This window comes from Macaca nemestrina, chromosome X (assembly GCF_043159975.1).
Source record: "Macaca nemestrina isolate mMacNem1 chromosome X, mMacNem.hap1, whole genome shotgun sequence".
NCBI classification, from domain to species: Eukaryota; Metazoa; Chordata; class Mammalia; order Primates; family Cercopithecidae; genus Macaca; species Macaca nemestrina.
This window is the reverse complement of record NC_092145.1, coordinates 126583629-126602206: the sequence shown is the minus strand read 5'-3', so window position 1 is coordinate 126602206 and position 18578 is coordinate 126583629. Positions and strand designations below refer to the sequence as shown.

At 35.5% G+C, this 18578-nt stretch overlaps 2 long non-coding RNA genes across 2 annotated transcripts in view; one reads left to right on the top strand and one right to left on the bottom strand.

Annotated features, from left to right (window-relative positions):
- LOC139360891 (uncharacterized) overlaps positions 1-3723 on the bottom strand; it is a 33767-nt gene extending 30044 nt beyond the window's left edge. The window contains exons 1-2 of the long non-coding RNA XR_011618449.1: positions 3629-3723; positions 3467-3519 (exon numbers count right to left, since the gene is read on the bottom strand). This is a non-coding gene — a long non-coding RNA (uncharacterized lncRNA). The remainder of the gene's footprint in view (positions 1-3466; positions 3520-3628) is intronic.
- The window catches only part of LOC105490345 (uncharacterized), an 848896-nt gene that overhangs the window by 131361 nt on the left and 698957 nt on the right, over positions 1-18578 (top strand). Inside the window, exon 2 of the long non-coding RNA XR_011618168.1 lies at positions 6664-6764. This is a non-coding gene — a long non-coding RNA (uncharacterized lncRNA). The remainder of the gene's footprint in view (positions 1-6663; positions 6765-18578) is intronic.

Genomic DNA, 18578 nt, shown 5'->3' with positions numbered 1-18578 from the left:
AGTCTCCATGCAGTTTCTTCAGCTATAGGCTACATCAGTGATGGCTGAGTGTGCCTCAGTATGCCTCAGTGGCTCATGCTGTAAAAATGTTTGTGGCTGGTCTACCTACTCAGTTACTACTCCTTGATATTGGGGCACTGGTGTAGTCTGTGTTTTGGGGATATGTAGGGCTGGCCAACTTGTGACTTGGGCTTTGCTTCACTAGGGACTGGGCAGTGGGCTGGTCCATGCTGGCGGGTAGCATGGTGCTGGATATCTGATGGCTCTGCTCAGGAGTTGTTCCCCTTAGGGTGGGGTATCAAGCTGGTCCATATTCTGGAGAAGCATGAAACTGGTTGACTGGCAGCTTGGATTGAGATCTGCTCTCCTGAAGGCAAAGTTCCAGGATGATCCATGCTTAAAGGAAGTGCAAGGATGGCTGGCAAGCAGGTTAGCTCAGTTGCTGCTCCCCTGAGGGTGGAGTGCTGGGATCATGGTTGTTCCACTGGATGTAGATTTCAAGCAGGTTGGGTTGGGATGCTGTAGCTCCTGAGGTGAGGAAGGTACTGTACCTCCTAGGCAGCTTTCTCCTAGGAGTAGAAAGCTGTAACAGCACAGCTGGGTAATGTTGTGCTATTGTGTGCAAGCATGGTGTAATGGAGGTGGAGCCTCAAAGATGGAAAGATGCAGTGGCTACTGGTCCCTGGAAAGGACACATTTTATTACTGACTCTGGTTTAGAGATGGCATCTTGCAGTAGAGGCTTGGGTAATATGGGGAAAAGGGCATTATGTTAGCTCCTTTTCTGGAGTAATCCAGCTGTGTGAACTCCTGAAAGCTCCCAAAACTGTATGGAGAGCCTGAGAAAATTGCAAGATTCTCCAGCAGCAAAACACACAGGGGTCTGTGGCATTGATGAGAAATGCTAAGGGCCTTCTGTTTACTTTCTCCCTACATGGGAAAGTCCCTCCTGGTTCTGAGCTGATCCTAACTGGGAAGGTGGCATGGCAATGTCAACATGTCTCACTCGTTTCTCTATGTGGCCATCTTGAGTGTCTGTGTTCCACAGGATTTCTGCCAGTTTCCTGCTGTACTTTAGCATTCTCATTCAAATACTCTTGTCAAACTATAGTAGCTTATTTGTTGTTTTTGTCCTTTTGTGTGGTGGGTGATAAACACCAAGCACCTCTAGTCAGCCATCTTTCTGACATCACTCTCTTAATATCTCTTATTGTGTCATTTGAAATCTGTTTTACCAATACGTTTCCCATTACATGTCACCACTAATTATACTTTGACAGATATCAATGCTGATTAAAGGCAAAATAAACTAAGAAATCTTTCATTACTGAATGAAAAATATTCACACTCCTCTATGTTATGTCAGAGATAACTAAAACTAAATACTAATAGTCCTGAGTGCTATAGTAAGTACACAAACCAAATATTTTACTGTTTATACTATGGTTTGTATTAAATTTAAATGTTCTGTGAGTTCAGTATTTTTAAAAAGTAAAAAGAAATTCAAAGATCTCAAACCAGTGGTACAGCCTCAGCTAAGGCACACAGAATGTTTCTCCAGATAATATGTCTCTAAGCATGAGCTATCAACAGCTTTTCTATTTGTAGTGCAACTATAAGAAGCTCCTTGAACTGGAATTTTCAGAGAAGCCATGAAAATATACTAGTTTAGAGATTCTATGAAAGGAAATAATTCTGATGTAATTTTTTATATAATAATTTCTAATATGTGTTGTACATTAGGTACAACATATTTTTTCTCTTTATTTGACAAGAAGAAAATTAAAGGTCAGTAGTTTTGGTATTTTTCTGTTCTGTTTTTTATCATTCTACAAAAGATGCTAAAGTTAGTCTATCAGTCTGAAGACCAACTGTATTTGAAGCTAACCCATATAGCAAGATTAATTTTTTTTCTGTCACTAACTAAGCAAATGGTCCCAAATGAGCCACTTGACTAACTAACATTAACATAATGGTTCTAGAAACCTAAATAGTATACTGCTCGTATTCAAGAAAAAAATGTATTTGGAGAATTCCTGTCACTTTTTTACTTTTTCTTTCTTTCTTTTTTTTTTTTTGGATGATTCAGGGAAAGCACCCATGAAATTTAGATTTGGGGAAGGGTATAGGGGAACATAGTATAATTGCAGCCTACTTTTACTCACCAGTACTTCAAGAGTAACATTCTATCCCATTTTTACTAAAACATTATATGTTGAAATAAGATTCATTTCCAATGTCATTTTACAAAATTCCTGTTAAGATTTAAGCACTGGAAAATATTTTTTAAAACTAGTGCAATTACTTTCTTTTCAACTGCAGACTTTCTTGACATGACTAGCCACAACTGTCTAATTTTTTTTATATTTTAGTAAACACTGTATAAATAGGATAAAATTACTCTTTTATAGAGGAAACACAATTTTTCTCCAATGAATGCCTATCAACACACATATAATAACTAATTTCCTTGACAGGCTTAACAACAGATAACGTATTACTATTTAGCAACCAATTCTAGTAGACAGTTTCAAAAAACAAATAAGCTGTTGTCTTGTTCTATTTCAATAGATATACTCATTGCTAATTTAAATGTAGACAAAATCTTATTCAGTCCTCCTATAAGTCAAGCTTTATCTTGCAGGCAAATATAGTCAGATATGTAATTTGCTTGTCAACTATTGTCATGTGTTCAGAAATGGAGTTATTTTAAAACATTTTAAAACAAACTTAGATTCTTAACCCAATTAATATTATGTCTGAACCTAAAATTACCAAATCATTTTGACCTCCATACCTATTCTATGCACATACATACAAAAACACACTCATAGATCATTTATATCTATCAAAGCATTTGTTTTTCATTTTGCTGTATATAGATAATTTCACAGAAAGGACAGTAAAATCTTAAGAGTTTTAGGAAAGGCAGAGCCATCTACTTCCTTCACCTGCCATACACAAACATTAATTCAACTATGGTTTTGAGAATATAAACACTAGAAGAGCTGATTTAATATAAAAAGTTTACAGCATGTCAACCACTGTGAACAAGACATTTAGGTCATTTTTAAGCAGTTACTTATCCCCCCAATCGCATGAACAATACAGCTTCTGAATTAACCACCTAGCATTTTAGGAAAACCAGAAGGGAGAACATCAGCCATCTTTTGATCTCGCTGTGGTAGGCAGGAAGAATAACCCTCTCCCTTAAAAAAAATCTATGCCCAAATCAAGAGAACCTGTAAATATGTTGTCTTAATTGGCAAAAAGAAACTTTGAAGACATAATTAAAGTTAAGGAATTTGAGATGGGAAGTTATTCTGAATTATTCACGTGGGCCCAATAAAATCACATGAGTTCTTAACAGTGGAAGAGGAGGGTAGAATTGTTGATGTGGGTCAGAGAGACTGGGTGATGGAAGAAGAGGTAGAGGTGATTTGAAATGTGTGGAAGACTGTACTTACTGTTTCTATCTTTGAACACGAAGAAAGGAGGCAGTCTTCATCTGTTCAGGCTGCTATAACAAAATACCATAAACTGAATTATAAACAATAGAAATTTATCACAGTTCTGGAGGCTAGGAAGTCCAAGATCAAAGCCCTAGCAAATTCAGTGTCTGGACTCACTGTTTGGCTCATAGATGGCACTTTGTTGAAGTGTCCTCACATGTTGGAAGGGGCAAGGAGCTTCCTTGGGCCTCTTTTATAAGGGCACTAATCTCATTCAGGATGCCGCTTCCCTTATGATCTAATCAGTTACCTCACAAGGGCCCTACCTCCTAACACCATCACCTTGAAGGTTAGGATTTCAATATATAAATTTTGGGGAGACATAAACATTCAGACCATAGTATGGGCTATGTGCCAAGGAATGTGGACAGCCTCTAGAAGCTAAGAATGACCCTCAGCTGAAAACCACCAAGGGAATAGAGACCTCTCTTCTAAAACTGCATGGAACTGAATTCTGACAACAACCTGAATGAGCAAGTAAATAGATTCTCCCTTAGTGACACCAGGAAGAAATGCAGCCCTGATGACACGTGGATTTTAGCATAGTGCGATCAATGTCAGACTTTCAACCTACAGAGTTGTAAGATACATATTTGTTGCTTTCAATCTCTAAGTTTGTGGCAGCAATAGAAAATGAATGTACTCTTCTTACAAATTTTGTCTGCATATTTTTATTGGAGTGGGTTTATTTTAAAACAAGATAGGCCTTGTGAATTTAAACTAAAGATTCTTAGAACATTCTGGAATGATATTTATTTTTATAAAGTAACTTCTACTTTAAACACATGAAATTGATTTTATCTTGCATTCTAAGTCATCTGAGATTTGAAGGATATTCCATGTCTTAGTCTTACTTATTGGGGCAACTTTGCAATCCCAAAAATTACATATACAAAATGAACTCCTCTTTTTTCTGTGTCACTTTAACTAGAGGTTCTATGTGCAAGACAAAACAGCAATCCTTCAGATTTATTTTATTTTATTTATTTATTTACTTATTTAATTATTTATTTATTTTTAGATGGAGTCTTGTTATGTCGCCAGGCTGGATGGAGTGCAGTGGCACGATCTCGGCTCACTGCAACCTCTGCCTCCCGGGTTCAAGCAATTCTCCTGCCTCACCTTCCCAAGTAGCTGGGATTACAGGCATGGGCCACCACGTCCAGCTAATTTTTGTAATTTTAGTAGAAACGGGGTTTCAGCATGTTGGCCAAGATGGCCTTGATCTCCTAACCTCATGATCTGCACGCCTCAGCCTCCTAAAGTGCTGGGATTACAGGCGTGAGCCACCGCGCCCATCCCATATTTATTTTTATACTCAAGCTTTCCCTTTACAAACTTTGCCCAAATTAGAGTGATAATGCCAGTTACTTTTTCATAAGAAACAGGGCATCTGCAACATTGATTATCAAGTGGTTCTGAAATTCCCACTGCCCACACTTTGTTCTCACACGACTTTGAGCATCATAAACTAACTATAATATTCATTCATCATCAAGAAAAGGATTTACTTTTTACCCTTAAAAAATCGCAACTGGGCGCAGTGGCTCACACCTGTAATCCTGGCACTTTGGGAGGCCAAGGTGGGCAGATCACCTGAGGTCAGGAGTTCAAGACCAGCCTGGCCAACATGGTGAAACCCTGTGTCTACTAAAAATACAAAAATTAGCCAGGCATAGTGGTGCATGCCTGTAATCCTAGCTATCTGGGAGGCTGAGGCAGGAAAATCACTGGAACCCAGGAGGCAGAGGCTGCAGTTAGCCAAGATCGCACCACTGCACTCCAGCCTGGGTGACAGAGCAAGACTGTCTCAAAAAAAAAAAAAAAAAATCTACCATTTTCTTTGCCTGTTTCTGCCACAATGACTCAGTGTACAAAGTAATACAATTCACAGGAAATCCAGACAATCTCTTTCTTTGTAGACTACATATATATATACACACACACACACACACACACACACACACACACACGTGTATATACATATATGCATATGTGTGTGTATATATATATACACACACATACATATAAAAGTTGAGCTCAAAAAAGAAAAAAGAATGCCAGTTAGCCATTGTATGTGATTTACTTGATTGAGAACTTTTTCTAACTGAGAATGAGCTTTTTCCAACTTTAACCTATTTGGAAGTTTGTGCCAAGTGAAAACAATGAGTATGAGCATAATTTTTTATTTGAATTTTCCTATTACTTTTTAACTCATTTATGATGTTTATATTGTATGAATGTTTTATCTGACCTCCTTATTTGGTTGGTAGTTGTATTCATTTGCCTTTCCGTCTGCCCCAAAAGCACCGAACTCATTGTACGACAAAGAAAATGTTCTCCGTAGAAATGCTTGTTGACTCCTTGTGCTCAAAGAGCTGGAATCTAAGGAAAATGGACCTTGAGTTAAAAGACAGCATTTCATGATGATTAAAAATGGTAGAGACAGGTGTTGAACAAACTTAAAATACATACACAATTAATTTGAGGTACAGTTAGTTGGGAACACTTGTTGAGAAATCTAAATTGGCAAGCCATCACTCTAAGCAGGAGAAATAAGAAAAGAGGTCACTTGGGGAGATTCGGGAGACAGCCCAGCCCTTTGTTGAGAACTGTCAGGGAATATAATTGAGTATGTATGGAGGGCAACAAGATGGAAAATTATTCACAAGATATCTGAAAAACAAAATTGGTGTTTCTGAACAGGAAAAGAATGAGAGCAAAGAGAACTAACATTTATTCAGCAATTACTATAAGCCAGGCACTGTGGTATTTGTGTATGTTATCTGTTTAAATCCTACCATCGGTCCAGAAAATAATATCATCTCTATTTTTAGAAAAACAAACCAAGATTCATAGAAATTGAACTCATATGAGCAGTTGATAGGATTTAAACCTAGAACTGCCTGATCCCAGTGTGTCTGCACTTGTTCTATAATATTGAGAGATTAAATTCTCCTTCAACACTTTCGAGCTGTAATTTTACAGAATATCAATAAAGATATTTGAACTTGTCCATATGAAATCATTCAACATTGAAGTTCTTAATTCCTTTTTAACAGTCCTTTTGAAAATCAGGTAACAAATTGTTATTTGTGTTTCAACTTCATGCCATCTCTATATATGAGTATTATTAATTTGACTACTTTTAGGTCACCATGAATCTACACATGGAAGGACATAGGCATTGCATGCAGGTATCCTGAATCATTGATATTGGTCTTCAAATCTGGAAGTTTCCACTTTTGCTAAGGTATGTTTTCCTTAATGGTGGAGGTTTACTAATTGGTATACCTCCAGATCTAATTCTTTCATCTAATCCTCATATGATAGGAAGTAATGAGATCAACATCATTAGGCATTTTCAAATTTGAATTGAAACATAATACAATATGTTTATATTAGAGACTGGACAAAATTATCATTAAGATTCTAAGGTTCTACTTATCATTACTATGGGTGTGTTTTAAACTGCTAACTAGTTAAAGAACTGTAAATGAAAAAAGAAAAAGCAACTTTGATCACTCCTGGCTATCAAATTACCATATTTTAAAATGTCTAAAAGTCATTACTGTTGAAACTATGTTTGTTCAGAGTTTAGGCAGTTGTATATACCAGGGAGGATAAAAAGGGTAGCTGTTCTAGAAATCTTTAGCCTATACTTTAAAAAAATTATAGCCATTGATACTGTGATAAATTTTACCTGAAATCTGTTCATTTGTTTAAGTATAGACAACTTAATGTCTATATGTTAAGTAATGTCTGTACTTATAGAAATGAACAGATTTTAGGAAAAATTTATCAATGATATTGATTATAGTTTAACTTATATTAATTTTTTAAGATACAGACACAGTGACCAAAATAAAGAAAAGGTCAATACGTTGTATCCACAAAATGGCATATTATACAACAATAAAATTACTTTTTTTCTTTTTTTTTTTTTTTTTTTTTTTTTGGGATGGAGTCTTGTTCTGTCACCCAGGCTGGAGTGCAGTAGTGTGATCTCTGCTCACTGCAGCCTCTACCTCCTGGGTTCAGGCGATTTGCCCGCCTCAGCCTCCAGAGTAGCTAAGTTTACAGGCATGCACCACCACACCCAACTAATTTTTGTAATTTTTAGTAGAGATGGGGTTTCACCATGTTGCCCAGGCTGGTCTCAAACTCCTGGCCTCAAGTGATTTACCCAACTTGGCCTCCCAAAGTACTGGGATTAAAGGCATGAGCCACAGTGCCTGGCCAATGACATTACATTTAAATTCAATTTAAAATGTTTCTATCCTTTAGCATGATTGCAATATAATAGTAGATAAAATACATAATGAAGTTAATAAAATCTCTCAGAGAAATGACTGAGAAGAAATTCTTAAATGTATTAATAATAATTAACTCAGAAATCGTGGGTTATAAGTGATTTTTAACTTTTGATTGTAACTTTGGATTTTCTCTGTGATGATCAGTTATTGCTTTTACCAAAGCAAAAAGTTTATTAGTTGCCCATTGTACAAGCTACTTTGCCGGTATATTTTATAGACAAAGAGGATTTGTTTGTTTGGTTTCTGTATTCTACATTACATTACCATGAGTTCTCTTAGAATTTTTAATTTACCACTTATTATTCACAACTGATAAAATAATTCAAGTTGAGTTTGAGTGTATTCATTCCTTTCCGATCTTGGTTTTGAGGTAATATGATTTTTTATTTACATATCATTTAATATCATTATTACCAATGTATCATTTACATGAACTAATTTACTTAATTTTAAGTGTAAATGTCAATGAATTTTGTTAGATTGTATATCATTTTATTTGTGCTTGCTATTTTAATGCTCCAAGTTTAAAGTTAGGGTGTGAATAATGCCTTCCCCCATCTTCACACTTACAATATTGAAGCCCGTTAAAGCCCAGATTAGGAGGAGTTCCTGCTTCCTCCTCTTCTACTTTCCTCCTAACTCCTTAAAATATTTAAGAATCCCCCCCGAGGATCCTACAATTGTTAGGAATGCAGTACTTTTTGTTTCCTCAGTCCTCCCTTTTGTTTCCTCAGTCCACCCAATCTTTACTTTGAAGCCAAAGACTTTCAATTGCCACCAAAATTTGCTTTGAAAGTAACCAGTGTTGGATAACAACCTGAAAACTTGGAAGCCTAATGTGAAGCTAAGGGTCATAGGTAGCCAGCAATATTTCTTCAGAGGTGGTATAGCTACATCACATTTAATAAAAACAGATCTTCAGTATTCAATTATTTTTAGGTTCTATGATGTTAGTTTCCCATTTAAATTGTATCCTCATAACCAACCACCAACCTGCAATCCTCACACAATCTTTCCTGATGGTCATTCAAGGGGGCGGGGGGGGGGATAAAATAAAAATATAAATAAACAGGGATGGGCTGGTAAGAGAAACCAGAAACTGAGAAGACAAAGTTAGAAACCAGTAATCAACATGAAAATGTAAGGTTCTAGGGGATTTAAAAATCCTCGGGAGAGTTTTGGGTTACACAGACTATTGAATGAAAATTGAAAGAAATTTATCCAGTTAGCAAAAGGTAAGGAGATTTGAAAAATGTGTTCTTTAGCACCTCAACAATTTCTGAAAAGGCCTGGAGTGAAGGTAATGTAAGTATTTTGCCGAGACTTTCAAAAACAAAACCAGGGAGATGGAAAGTGTAACATAAAATAATATTGAGGAAAAACAGCAACAAATTATTAGAAACTTTAACAAGAAATATAGTTTGGATAGCAAAATCTTCAAAAGGAGTTGGATTCAGCACAGCAGTACAAAGTCACAGGGATCCTGAGTACCTAAGGTCAATCAGGAGGAAAAAGGGGGGTGTGGATTAAGGTCAATAAAATAGAATTGTTTTTGAAGTGAAAGCCTCAAAGAAATTTTATTTACAAAGGTTTTTATTACAACAATACATTTAATGTAATATCATTTAGAGTCTCCTAAACTATTTTTTGAGACCTTAAACCTCTTTGAGCATTGCATTGTAATCTATGCTACTTTTCAAGAATATTACCACTGTCACCAGTGATTGACTATTAAATGTTTCCTGTGTTTTTCTCTCTGTATATTTCTCCCCACTCTTCCTGCTTTTTACTTCTGTCCTAACTTCCTAAAACTATAGTTACGGGCCTACAAACTCAAATGCCATCAGGGATGAAGCAGGCAAAGGCAAAATGAATGTATCCTAAAAGTAGGTGATAGGGATTGTGAAAAGATAATGTGTCCGGCTTTTTTTTTTCCTCTCTCTCTGTCAAACACACACACACACACACACACACACACACACACACACACACACACACATACACGCACGCACACACACGCACTTCTATAGTCTGAATCCATGGAGCACTGTTCGTAACTCCAGGTATAAATATAGTGGCCTCTGGAGTAAGACGAATAGGAAACCCACTTTCTACATTTGTAAGAAATGTTGACTTGGGCAAGTTATCTCACTTCTGTAAGTCTACATTTCCTCTTTTGTAAACTGGGAATAATAATAATGTTTGCCACAGAAGATTGTTATGAGATTTAAGGGCTTTAGTTCAGGTGAAGGCTCTAATATAGTACCTGAGAGAGATTAAGTACTAAATAAATGAATGTGGTCCCTTGTCGCTATTGCTATTTTTTCGTTATTATTAGTGACCTCATTTGCCAATAAAAGTCTACTGAGAGATGTACATTAGTATGTTCATTAACTGTGGATGGCAAATAATTTACATTGCCTGGAAAAGAATGTCTGGGACAATAAAAGGAAAGCACCAATGTCTATTCTTTTTTTCCTTTGTCTGTCTGTCTGTCTCTGTCTCTCGCTTTTCCACATTTCTACCAAGGTGAGATTTTTTGTGCATCATGAGCATCATGAGGTTTTAGAATATTAAAAAACAACAACAACAACAACAAAAACAGGGTAAGGCCAACACCTTAAAATCAAGAAATCTACCACAGAGGTTTAAGTTGCCGACCTAAAGTCAGTTCATAGAAGACTTGGGACTAAGAGAAACAAACAAATAAGCAAACAAACAAATAAAACAGGAAACTCCAATCTCAGAAGTAAACTTCAGTAACCACTCAGACAGATGACAAGATAACATTTACTTGAAATTCAAAGTCACCTATGGTTTTGAAGGGATATTTGTATCTACAAATAAAACTGTACTCTCTAGGTGCCTTACTTTCTTGAAATAAAAAAAAGATCTCATCACCATAACTAACGCTACCCAGAATAGGGAATCCTAAATATAAAATCCAACTTTCCAACACTATACTATAATAATATATATAAAACATATATATAACATATATGACAACAATATAATTATATATATATGTTTTTAAATATTTTAATCTCATCTTTCAAGATGGGGATTACTACAACACTTTTTGTTAAGGAAATATTGAGAACACATTTCCATCTTTAGTCTTACTCCACTAATAATTTACTAAGTTATTTGAATCACATTAGTTTTATAAATATATTTTAAACATTTTTAATATTTAAATATAATATTTAGTTAATTATATTTGTTCATAAGAATTCCAAAAGTATAATAATTTGGTATTTTAACACAATTTATTTTCTTCTTTCATTTCATGTTCCTAGTATGAATTCTTATGAAGGGAAGTGACCACTCATGCTATTTTGACTTGATTCACTTAGCAAGGGAGAAGTTACAAATATGCTGTTTGTATGGAAACAGTTTCTTCCACTTCAGTCCCCAGATTAACATGGAGGATTAGTGTTATTGATATTAATATTAATATTTATAAGTACCATTTAGATGTTCCTCTCTCTTTTTACTCTTCTTTCAATTTTACATAGAGGATATGGGCTATGAAGTGGGCTTGTCCCATATCTGACCCTGAAGGATTGAGAGAGATAGTATTCATTGAATGAAGAAAATGGCCTGATGAAAATATGTTGTACAAATAAGCACATTTTAAAAAGTATTTGTTTAAACTTTATATTGTATTGGCATATAGTATGTTTTATACCAACAATTATCTACTGAAAATGAAACTCTAGAATGTAAAAGTGATTTTGGCCTGTGAAATTCCCAGAAAGAAACTTTGGAATAGTATTTCAGAAAATCCTCTTACCAAATACTTCTGTAGATGACAAAAGTAACTTGGATAGGTCATTATACTTTAGTAATTTGTTAAAAGCGTTTTTAAAATTAATGTTAGTTACTTGGTAGTGGCAGTGAATCAGGTGAACATGATTACAATTTGCCTTATATTTTAAACTGAAAATATTGAGTGGGAAAAATAAAAATATGAGTCATTCAGGTAAATGCACAAACCAGTGCTCACGCATGTATGCGCGCGCGCACACACACACACACCTAAATTTTTAAAGGTCTTTTCACATCTTAATATCAGGAAACAAAATAAATATATAAGGGGATATCAACTAATTAATAATATAGAATCTTAATATAATGACATCTATCTAAAAGTTTTCAAGACAAAATAATTTCTATTTAAATAGTGAATGTAGTATTTACCTTTTGTCTTTAACCAGTCCTTTCTTGGTAATAAATAGAACAAATACTGTCTCTTCACTGCATATTCAGGGTAGCCTAACTGCTGTAAAAAAGAAAGTCAATAACCTAGCAAAGTAATAATTAATTGTTCTTTGAAACAACATCCCAATATGTTTGTTTATGATCAACTGGCCCAGTTATCCAGTATTGAAAATGCATCTGGGAGACTCAGAAGGGTGAGAGGGATGTAAGGAATGATAAATTACTTAATGGGGGAAATGTATACTATTTAAATGATGGTTAAACTAAATGCCTATACTTCGCCACTACACAATATATCCACGTATCAAAACTGCATTTGTAACTCCTTAATTTATTTAAAACAAAACAAAACAACAACAACAACAAAAAACCAGTTTATCCTGGGAAATACACATAGCTTCTCAGCTTCTCTTAACTGTCTTGGTCTGGGAATGACACATGGCATTTCTTTTTTTCTTTTTTGGTAATAATTAAACCCATGGGCCTACCTAGTTGCAAGAATCTGGTAATTATAGCTTAGCTGTATGCCCAGGAAGACCAAGAAAACCAGGTACTCATTGACATTAACGGTCTCTGTCATACCCATAAAGAAAATAATGAAGTGTTTCAGTTCATTTTTTTCTGTCTTTGCCATTTAATGCTCATTAAAGGTGTCAATATGTTTTATATGAAGGTAAATGTAACAATGAAAACAAAGCATTACCAAGAAAATAATAATTATCAAACATAACAATATTTCCCCTATAATTATAATACTTGTATTTCAAGATATGTAGTTCAGACTTTGAAATTTTATAATTCTACTTGGATGGTAGTCATGAGCCCTGGCAGATTAGATACCTGAGCATTTGGGACTGAACTAAATAGTTGCTCTTTACCTCAGTTCCAAAAAGTCAAAACAACATATGAAACAATGTTTGAGAATGTTGACTCTTTATTCTAACAGATTCATTACTCTAAGCTTGAGCTTCCCCCCATGTATTAGACAGCATGTAGCATCAATTTATCCAGCTTCATTCAGCTTATATTATTGGACACAAAGTATCACAAGAATGTATTTTTCATGATTATATAGGGCTTTCCCACTCTCCTGAAATACTTTTCTCTTCCTTTATAGTAACATTATCTTTCAACGAGGCCTCCGGAACATGTTTAATGGCTCAAAAGACTGTTTCAGATCAGGACTGTGTATGAATGAATGCTATAATGTTGTCAAACCATTAACCTCTGAGCTAATATGATTATCTGTGCTTGGGTTAGACAGGTGACATCTCTACCCCATCATTTACTTTGCATCAGAGATTGAATAAACATCTGGAACTCTGCCCAAATACCAATGCACATGCTGACCAATTAATAGTACCTTTTTCATTGTTGCACTGTATGCATGAACTACATATGTCTCACACTGTTCCCAGTACATCTTTTCATCTGCATATTGACCAGCATAATCAATAAAGGTCTATTAGAGACTTTCTGTTTAGCATCCAGCCTTGGGAGTAAAACTAATAATTCAAGATTTTTAATGCATAGAAAATTGTCATTTATTACAATCGTCCCTCAATTTTTCCCATGAACTGAGAAAATACACTGAACATTTCCTGCCATCTTGGACCACATTAATCACAATGTCTTATTCAATCCTGAAAATCCAGTTTTAATGCCTGATCTTCAGAACCATGATGTAAATGTTTTAGGTTATAAGGAAAAGAAAAATTTTCTAGCCTGTTCAATGAGTACAGTAGTGCCTAGTGCAGCATTATCTTGATTCACACTAAAGTCTAGTAGACTCAAAATGATTAACTCAATATTGATAGAAGTGCTGAATGTTTCTATTAAGAAAGTCTTCTTTGACTCCTTCTGACTACTGTGGGTTCATGATTGACCTCTTTTATACTTTTTCTCCAGATAAAGTAGAATCTGATTCATAGCAATATTGCATGGTATTGATGTGATCTATTAACAGTTAAAACTGAAAACAGTTCACCTAGACAATATCCTTTAAACTATTCAGTGGCACTCCACTTTAACACACAACCTGTAGTTTGCAAATAAACTACAATATCTCTCTTTCAGACATACTTTCTGGGCAAAATTCCATAATCTTTTCACATAAATCCTCATGGTAAAGAGCAGCCCAACATCCTCAAGGATCTCATCAATATACAGGGAAACAAACAAACAAACAAACACAAAACAGATAGTAGAATCAAGTCCACAAACACTCTCAAACACAGCCTTTGCTTCAAGGATTCCAAAAAGTATTAAAGAAAATGGTTGCCTCTCTTTCCCTTAATTTTGAGTTCATTTTAGATCTTACTACCAGTCTGACTAAGCTCAGTTCATAGAGGTTGGCAAGGTAGAAGTTATGTTTGACAAAAATGTTTTAATGTCTACTGAAGCAGACAAATTAAATAAACAAGAAATTGTATATGCTAGTAAGTGAAAAGAAGGAAGTACACCTTTTGCTTTAATGGAGAGTACATTTATGTGCAGAAAAATTTAAAGAAGGTGGTCAGGATAGACTTATCTAAAGAGGTCATTGTGATCTGATATTTTAAGAAGAATATGAGCGATCTGTGCACAGTGTAGGCAAATAGTAATTCAAGCAGAGGGAATAGTAAGTATAAAAAGCTGGAAATGGAAATGGGCTTGCTGTGTTGAAAGAATAAACTTGAGTGACGTGCTTCAAGCCTACTGAGCCATAGAAGAATAGTGGGAGATGTGTTTGGAGATGGAGGCTGAACCAGGTAATACAGATAAATTATGAAATACCTTGTATTTCATTTTGAATTAAATGAGAAACTACCAAATGTTTTATTAAAAGAATGTCATAACAGATATTTGTTTCAAGACATTACTGTATTTGCTCTGTGAAGAATTAATCAGATAAGAGCAAGCGTAGAACCTTGGATGTGATTTCAATACTCTGTTAGATAATGGTTTCCAGAACATGTAAGTTTGCAGTGGAGATGGAGAAAAGTGAATGGATTTTAAATATATTTTGGAGTTAAAACTCATGGGACTTGCTGAGGAACTGAATATGAGATATAAAGAGTAAGGGAAGAGGATGAATGAAGACTAGTACCTAGTGTTTCTGTTTTGCTTCTTGCATTGGGTTATATTTTGGTAAAGTTGATTATGCTTGTGGAAAATAAGAAAAAATTGGGGGGAGAACGTGTGTTGAAAGCTCTGCTTTCGATATTCTTTGAGATGTATAGTAAACATCCACATTGAAACATCCAGTAGGCCATTTGATGTACAAGTCTGAAACTCAAGAGTGTGGTGTATAAGAGATACAAAAAAACTCAAGTCATAAGAATGTAGATGGAATTTAAAACATGGATATTGAATATGATCACCTAGGCTGAGAGAGGACATAAAGAAGAGAGATGAGAGAATACCTGTGGAACTATTTTAATATTTAGTGTTTGGATAGAAGAAGCCAAAAATATATAGAACATCATGACCAGTGATTTACAAGTAAATGTGGTGGCAAAAATGCCAAAAACGAATATTCAAAAAATAGAGGGTGAATTTCGGCAAAGTTAGCTGAGCAGTGGAATATCGTAAAAACAGAGAAAAATCCATTAGATTTTGGCAACAAGGAGGATATTGATGACTTTACAGAACAGCTTATGTAGAATGGTGATATTATGTGTTATGCTAGAGTGGATTGACTGAAGGATGGCTTGAATATAAAAAAAATCCAATTGGATTAATGGCTTGTCTAAAATCAAAGGAAAATGTACAATTAAATTATTATTACCTATAGGCACACTGTTGTGTAACCACCCAACAGGTTCTCCTAGTCCACTGCTCAGAAATGATTTATCAAGACAGGGGAACTGCAACAGAGAGTTTAATTCATTCAGAGCCGGCTGAATGGGAGAATGGAGTTTTATTATTACTCAAATCAGTCTCCCTGATAATTCAGAGACTGTTTTTGTTGTTGTTGTTGTTGTTGTTGTTGTTTTGTGTGTGTGTGTTTGTGGTTGTGTGTTTAGGATAATTTGGTGGCTAGGGGATTAGGGAGTGAGGAGTGTTGATTGGCTGGGTCAGAGATAAAATCATGGGAAGTCGAAGCTGTCCTCTTGTGCTGAGTCAGTTCCTGGGTGCGGGCCACAAGACCAGATGAGAGTGGCACCTCCTGCTTCATCAGTTGCAGAATATGAAAAATATCTCATGCACCAGTTTTAGGTTTTACAACAGTGATGTCATCCCTGGGAGCAATTGGGGTGGTTTCAAATCTTGTGGCCTCTAGCTGCATGACTCCTAAACTATAATTTCTAATCTTGTGGCTAATTTGTTAGTTCTACAAAGGGAGTCTGGTCCGCAGTCAAGAAAGGGATTTGTTTTGGAAATGGCTGTTATCATCTTTGTTTTCAAGTTAAACTATAAACTAAGTTCCTTCCAAAGTTAGTTCAGCCCACACCCAGGAATGAACAAGGACAGTTTCGAGGTTAAAAGCAAGATGGAGTCAGTTAGGTCAGATCTCTTTCACTGTCATAATTTTCTCAGTTATGATTTTTGCAAAGACAGTTTCAGTTGTGCTATCAAATGCTAGGTCTTATTCATTCTTTCTATTTTTTTGTACCCATTAACCATCCCCATCTCCTCTCCACACCCACCCACTATCCTTCCTAGCCTCTGGTAACCATCCTGCTCTATCTCCATGAGTTCAGTTGCTTGGATAAATGGATATCAGAGGATGTAAGAAATGACATTGATCTATTAATAAAGACAATAAAAAACTTGAAAATAACACAGAAGGATAGGCATGTGTCCTTTTAATAACATACTGAAGCATCATCTAAAAGGACACCCCAGGTATTATTTAATTCTCTAAGGTATGTACCTTTATTAACATACTATTGTTTGTGCATACACTCTATGAAGTTAAATGTTAATTTGTATTTTTTATCTGATAAAGATGCAAATGATTTCTGTCTGGTAGAACAAAGCAATACAATTTTATTGTCCTATAGGGCTTTAACTAGTTCTGAATCTAATATAGCAATTTCATTCCTAAAGTCGTTCTTCAGTTTTAATAAATACTCCTCAGCTCTCCAAATGTTCTTTGAATCAGCCTTATTAGTCTGCTGATTAACTCTATAGTAAGTTCAGTAAATTTGACATATATTTATTTATTCTACATCTTTATGATGTATTAGTTTGTTAGGGCTGCTATAACAAAATACCACAAGCTGGGTGTCTCAAACAACAGAAATTTACTTTCTCATGATTCTGGAGGGTAGAAGGCCAAGATGAAGGTATCTGTAAGTTTGATTTCTTCTGGGAACTCTATCCTTGACTGATTGACCTGTCACTGTGTTCTCATATGTTTTTTTTCGGTGTGTATGCACATTCCTGGTATCTCTCTGTGTGTGTCTGAATTTCCTCTTCTGATAAGAACATCAGATTGGATTAAGGCCCTCACTAATAGCCTTATTTTAACTTAATCATCTCTTTAAGGCTCTATTGTTAAATGCAGTCATATTCTGAGTTACCGGGGCGGGGGGGAGGTTAGGGCTTCAAAATATGAATTTTGGGCCAACATAATTTAGTTCATAACATGTGAGAATCATGTTTGTTTTTTTTCAAATAATGCCTTGGTAGTTTAGAAGTTACACAAATAAATATTTGGCCTATAAGTCTCTATTGTCAAATACAATCATATTCTGAGTTACTGGGGTATTAGGGCTTCAAAATGTGAATTATGAGGGAACACAATTTAGTTCATAACATGTGAGAATCATGTTTTATACCTTTTTTCAAATTTATGCCTTGGTAGTTTTAGAGGTTTCACAAATAAATATTTGGTATGTTGATTCCCCATTCTCTATTTTAAAAAATACTTTGGCCGGGCGCAGAGGCTCATACCTATAATCTCAGAACTTTGGGAGGCCGAGGTGGTCAGATCACTTGAGGTCAGGAGTTAGAGACCATCCTGGCCAACATGGTGAAACCCCGTCTCTCCTAAAAATGCAAAAATTAGCTGGGCATGGTGGCGGGTAATTGCTTGAACCTGGGAGGCAGAGGTTGCAGTGAGCTGAGATCACGCTACTGCACTCCAGTCTGGTGACAGAGCAAGACTCCATCTCAAAAAAAAAAAAAAAAAATATACTTACACCAACTCTTTCACACTTCATAACTTGATGTTTGATAGAGGTTGAGTTTTCTGGGAAGTAAATGATGAGCTGGAATTAAGAGGAGAAATGTTTACTGTAGAGTAACAGAAGGGGAAAGAAAAGGGAGATAAGGCAGATTTAGACATGCGGAGTTGTTAGGACATGATTTGTACTTGACAAAACTTCTGACAGCTCAAATGGGAACTCTAGAATAAAGATTACTCAATAAAAAGATCCTTCCTTGGAAGTTGCCTATGCCCTTGTACCACCACCATGCTCAGTCATTAGCTGATTGCTTCAGGAGAGCATGACTTTGGCTCAGAAGTTGATAGGGATCCTGTTGAAGCTAACATTTGGAGGCTGTCAACTAACCAGAGCCCTCAGAGTTGAACAGCA